We start from the raw sequence: 6,437 nt of genomic DNA, 5'->3' as shown, positions 1-6,437 counted from the left end.
GTGTGTTATTGATTTGCAGTTTCATTCCATTATGGTCAGGGAACATGCTGTGTATGATTTTTTTTTTTTTAATTTTTTTTAATTGACTTTGTAATAATATTACATTAAAAATATATATATATGAGGTCCCATTGAACCCTACCACCCCCACCCCACCTCTCCCCCCCCCCCCCCAGCAACACTCCCTCCCATCATCATGACACAGCCATTGCATTTGGCAAGTACATCTCTGGGCACCCCCACACCCCATGGTCAACGGTTCACACCATGGCAAACACTCTCCCCCATTCCATCCAGTGGGCCCTGTGAGGATTTACAATGTCCAGTGATTGCCCCTGAAGCACCATCCAGGGCAGCTCCATGTCCCAAAGACGCCTCTACCTCTCATCTCTTCCTGCCTTTCCCCATACCCATCAGCCATCATGTCCACTTTTCTCAATCCAATGCCACCTTTTCTATGTGGACATTGGATTGGTTGTGTCCATTGCACCTCTATGTCAAGAGGAGGCTCAGATTCCACCTGGATGCTGGATGCAATCCTCCCACTTTCAGTTGTAATCACTCTAGGCTCCATGGTGTGGTGGTTGTCCTTTGATCTTTCTAAATTTATTGGGGCTTGTTTTGTGACCCATCTTGTGGTCTATCCTGGAGAACAATCATGTGCACTTGAGAAGAATCTATATCCTGATGTTTTGTGGTGTGAATGCTCTGTATGTTAGGTCTAGTTCACTTATCATATTATTCAAGCTCTTGTTTCCTTATTGATTTTCCAACTAGATGTTTTACCTATTGATAAGAGTGGTATATTGAAGTCTACAACTATTATTGTATAGGTGTCTATTTCTCCCTTAAGTTTTGCCAGTGTTTGCCTCATATATTCTGGGGAACTGTGGTCAGGTGCATAAACATTTAAGTTTTTTTTTCTTCTTCTGTGGATTGCTCCTTGTAGCAGTCTGAGATTATTTATGAATTTCAAAAAGAGATATTCATTATGTTTGTAAACTTGTCTGTTTCTCTGGGCATGATACCCTTTGATTGTATTAGATTCAGCTGAGATGCCTTTGATTAAATTATGTTAAGATTAGGGCTTTGATTCAACTCAGTTTGGGCACCCACCCCCTTTGTGGGCTATATAAACAGACACTCAATCAAGGAGACACACAGAAACAGATACACATGTGAAACAAGAGCTCCACAGTCACAGAAGAGAAGAGGATTTCAATCTTGTGGCCCCAGGAACAGAGAGGAACCATTCACCTGATAGTTGACAGTCGATCTTGTGAAGAGAACAAAGCAGCTTAGCTTGGAAAGAAACAAGCCCTCCAGCCTATAGCTGAGATCAGAAGGAGTGGGGAGGGAAGAGGATAGGAAGTGTGTGTGGGGGTGGTGTGGTGATGATCCACAGAGTCTTAGGAGGGAAGAGGAAGGCTGAACCCTTGCAGATGTCACCCACTATCTTGCTTCAACATGTGGCAATTGAGTTTGGTAAGGAAGTAAACTTGAGTTGGATTCTTTAGGGTCTTGTATATAAATAAGCTTTATAGAAGCCAACAGATTTCTGGTACTTTGCCTAGCACCCCTTTAGCTGACCAATATACCCCTTTTATTAATATATAGTGTCCTTCTTTATCTCTTAATAACAGCTTTTGACTAAAAGTTTATTTTGTCTGTTATTAGTATAGCTACGCTAGTTCTTTTTTGGTTACTATTTGCATTCAATATCTTTTTCCATGCTTCACTTTCAACTTGTTTGTGTCTTTGGGTCTAAGGTGAATCTCTTGTAACAACATATGGTTGGACCCATGCTTTTTAAAATCCATTCTGCTAACGTGTGTCTTTTGATTGGGGAGTTTAATCCATTAACATTCAGTGTTATTACTGTAAAGGCAGTACTTACGGCAGCCATTTTGTCCCTTGGTTTTTATAGGTCATATCATTTTTTAGGTCTTTTTTCCCCCTTTTTTGCAACCTCTTTTTTGTATAGTTGCTCTTTTTTGATGTATCTGATTCCTTTCTCATTTGTTTCTGTGTTTTTAAAAAAATACTTTCTTTTTGGTTACCCTGGGGCTTATATTACAAAACCTACATTTATAATCTATGAATTTGGAAAGGTACCAACTTAGCTTTAATAGCATACACATTCTCTGCTCTCATATCCATCTGTTTTCCCTTCAGGTCTTTTTATTTGCCCAACCTTACCACTTTATATTTCCATGTCCATTATCAGGAAATATGCCTTTTTCTTGCTCAGTTGCAATCTTTTTTTTTTTTTCCCTCTTCCCTCCGCCAGTTGTCTGCTCTCTGTGCCAATTCACTGTGTGTTCTTCTGTGTCCACTAGTATTCTTGTCAGCAGCACTGGGAATCTGTGTCTCTTTTTGTTGTGTCATCTTGCTGTGTCAGCTCTCCATGTGTGCAGCCCCACATCTGGGCAGGCTGCACTTTTTTTTGCACGGGGCGGCTCTCCTTACAGGGCACACTCCTTGCATGTGGGGCTCCCCTATGTGGGGGACACTCCTGTATGGCATGGCATTCCTTGTGCGCGTCAGCACTGTGCATGGGCCAGCTTCACCACACGGGTCAGGAGACCATGGCTTTGAATTTTGGACCTCCCATGTGGTAGGCAGATGCTCTATCCATTGAGCCAAATTTGCTTTCCCTCAGTTGTATTCTGATTCTCATCTGAATTAAAGTATAGAGTTGTATATTGAGGATACAGTACTATTGGGTTTTGCATTTACCCTTTTAGTTATCTTTACTGCTCTTCATTTCATCACACTACTCCAAGCCACTCTCTCCTGTCTTTTCCTTTCAAACTTCAGATCTCCCCTTAGTAATTCATCTATGACAGGTGTCTTACTGACAAACTCTCTTAGTTTCCCTTTACCTGTGAATATATTAAACTTTCCTCCAGTTCTGAAGGACAGTTTTGCCAGATAAAGAATTTTTAGCTAGCAGTTTTCTCTTTCAGTACCTTAAAAATATCATACCACTGCACTCTTGCCTCCATGGTTTCTGATGTGAAATCAGCACTTAGTCTTATTGAAGATCCCTTTTATGTGACACATTGCTTTTCTCTTGCTGCTTTCAAAATTCTCTATTTTTGTCATTTGAATTACTATTAGTATGTGTCTTGGAGCAGGTCTATTAGGATTTATTCTGTTTGGAGTAGGTTGCCTTTTGGATATATATATATATATATATATACCTTTCATAAGATTTGGGATGCTTTCAGCCGTTATTTCCTCAAATATTCTTTCTGCCCATTTTCCCTTCTCTTTCTTGGATGGGCATGCTGTCACTCAAATTCCTCAGACACTGTTGATTTTTTTCTATTCTTTTCTCTATCTGTTCTTCTGACAGTACATTTTTGATGGTCCTGTCTTCTAGCTTCAAATCTTCAAATTTGTTACATACTGTGAGTGTATTTTTAATCTCTACTATTGTGCCTTTCATCCCTATAATTTTTTATGTTTTTTTTTTTTACACTTTCAAGTTCTTTTTAATTCTCACACATTGTATTCTTAATATCCTTTATCTCTTTATGCATATTTTCCTTCATCTCCTTGAATTGATTTAGATTTGTTTGGATATTTGATCAGTTGTTCCAATTTCAGCATCTCCTCTTTTTAATTTGTTCCCTTGACTGAGCCATATCTTCCTGTTTCTTAATATGGCTCATGTTTTTTTGCTGATGTCTAGGCATCTCATTTACTTGGTGAGTTAATTGTGAAGTTCTGTTTCTCCCTCGTCTAGAGTTTTATTATTGGTTGGTTTTGTGTTAAGGCTCTTTGACACTTAGTGTACTTATTTTAGACCTTTAGAATAGCTCATGTTTTAACTGTTCAGATTTTCTCAGCTCTTATTCTTCTGATTCTTGCCTGGATATGGAATGGAATTTTTAAGATTGCACATTTTTTTTTTTTAAAGATTTATTTATTTAATCCCCCCCTCCCCCAGTTATCTTGTTCTCTGTGTCTATTTGCTGCATATTGTTTCTTTGTCCGCTTCTGTTGTTGTCAGCGGCTCGGGAAGCGTGGGTGGTGCCATTCCTGGGCAGGCTGCACTTTCTTTCATGCTGGGTGGCTCTTCTTACGGGAGCACTCCTTGCATGAGGGGCTCCCCTATGTGGGGGACACCCCTGCGTGGCACGGCACTCCTTGTGCGCATCAGCACTGTGCATGGGCCAGCTCCACACAGGTCAAGGAGGCCCGGGGTTTGAACCGCTGACCTCCCATGTGGTAGATGGACGCCCTAACCACTGGGCCAAGTCCGTTTCCCAAGATTGCACATTTTGTGCAATCATTTCACATCATGGAGAGAGCTTCCTTTTCTCTATCTCTTTTCCAGGAATCTTGATCTATTTTTGTTTTAGTGAAGAATTTCCTCCCCAGCTCTTCTGATTTGTTTAAATTCTTTCCCTCATTCAGGGCTCCATTTTACTTACACTTTTTGGTTCTGGGACCCATCCTACTTACAGCAGTTCAGTTGAACTCCGCCTCCCTTTTTATTTCTCTTTGTGAGGCTTTTCTGCTTCTGTTTATTCCACCATTAGAGTATCCCACCCCAGGGATCCAGATGAGGTCAATCCAGAAAGGTGGGTCACTGCAGAAAAGTCCCTTTTGCCTTTAGGTGGTCCAGTGCACTGCAGCTGGATTGGTCAGAATCTTACCAGATTACCACCTTTATTTCCTGAGTGCCCTATTGTATGCACCATTCCTCAGAGGATCATGCTTGCCCTGGTCTCTACAGACTTAGGTCCCTGTGCTTGGAAATGTGGGACATTCTAACTCACTGCTGATTCGGTCTACAGTCTCTGGCCATGGTGAGGGGGACCTGGGGTCATGCTGCCTCTGTGTGGTTCTCAAGCTATGCAGAACACTGTGAGGGGCAGGAGAACTGGGATCTTATTGGTGGTCTGGGATGGACTTCTACATGACATTTTTCTGTTTCTTTGATTCAACATTTGTGGACTTGTTCTTTCATCTTTACTATCCTCGAGAGTTCAAAGCAAGTAGAATTTGTCTTTTATTTGCCAAATCTTTGGGAGGGCCTTTTCAAGGGATATTTATATTACCATGATGATGATGATGATGATGTCGGACTTGGGGCTCTTAAAATGCAAATTATGACCAGCTAGATCTAGGGAAGGGCCTGAGAGTCTCCATTTCATACAAGCTCCCAGGTTTTGCTGATGTTGAAGGTTCCTGGACTGCACTTTATTATTTTTTCAGTTAATTAAAAAAAATTTGGTAATCAATCCATCTATCTAGATATTTCATAAACTTTGCCATTTTAATCATTTTTAAGTGTACAGTTCGGTGGATTATTTATACAGTGTTGTCCTACCATTACCACCATCCATTACCAAGAAATTGCATCTTCCCAACCAGAAATTCTGTATGCAATAACTTCCCATTTCTCCTCCCTCCCACCCACCTGAAACCCCAATCTCTTTTTGCCTGGACTGCACTTTTGATTACAATACTAACTAAGCTCATCTCTCCTAAGAAAGGGAGTGGTACAGGGAGTTCCCTACTAAGTCTTTGCTGCCCGTGTTTCTATGACTGGAAACTAAGCTTTGGACAATGAAGCATGCCATTGGTGTGGATTTCAATAAAAAGAAATGTTATTGTATATTGGAACTAATGGCCAGAGATATCAGTATTGATGACCAAGGAATATGCCCTGTAATTGTAATGTTGAAGACATAGGCATTGCTATATGCCCACAAGTTTTATGAAATATTATTGCCATAACATTGCAATGTTTGGGCATTTGTTTAGCTGGCTATTTTGGAAAATATGCTTTGGTATTTTGAGATTTCATTTAAACATAAATCTTTTTATGAAACTCCCTTTGTAATGCCTTTGGTGGCCCTTGCATATATGATATGTAAAATGCCAAAGTATTAGAAATTATGTTATGGTTTATATTTATTATCATAAGATTTATTTTAAAATTAAAGTTAATAACTTATACAGGAACCTTGGTGTCTACTGATCTTCCTAAATGCATGTATGATATAACTCCCAACAGGCTACTATGACCTTCAGTAGCTTAGAAAGATGGCTTTATTTACATAACTAAACAAATCTCCTGAGATTTAGTTTAATTTTCATAATAAAAAAAGTAAAGATTTGGGTCAAAATTATCCTTGTTTCATTAATCTTAAAGATAAGAATTATGCTGTTCATAGCAACAATTTTAATGAAATCCTTTATTTTCTAAGCATTTGTAACCAATCTATTGGAATGAAAGCACATTACCAATAATCTCATTAACAAAGTGGATATTATAATTGTACTAAAAAACCTAAAATATGAAAGATATTTTTAAAGAATTTTAAATCTGTTTACCCTCAAGATAAACAACAATATTTGCTATTAATCAGAGTAAACTTATCCAAGAAAATAATTTACCTTAAGAAGGCTTTCGG

Source organism: Dasypus novemcinctus, chromosome 12 (genome assembly GCF_030445035.2).
Source record: "Dasypus novemcinctus isolate mDasNov1 chromosome 12, mDasNov1.1.hap2, whole genome shotgun sequence".
Lineage (NCBI taxonomy): Eukaryota > Metazoa > Chordata > Mammalia > Cingulata > Dasypodidae > Dasypus > Dasypus novemcinctus.
The sequence above is the reverse complement of the archived record's forward strand: the minus strand, read 5'-3'. Positions refer to the sequence as shown.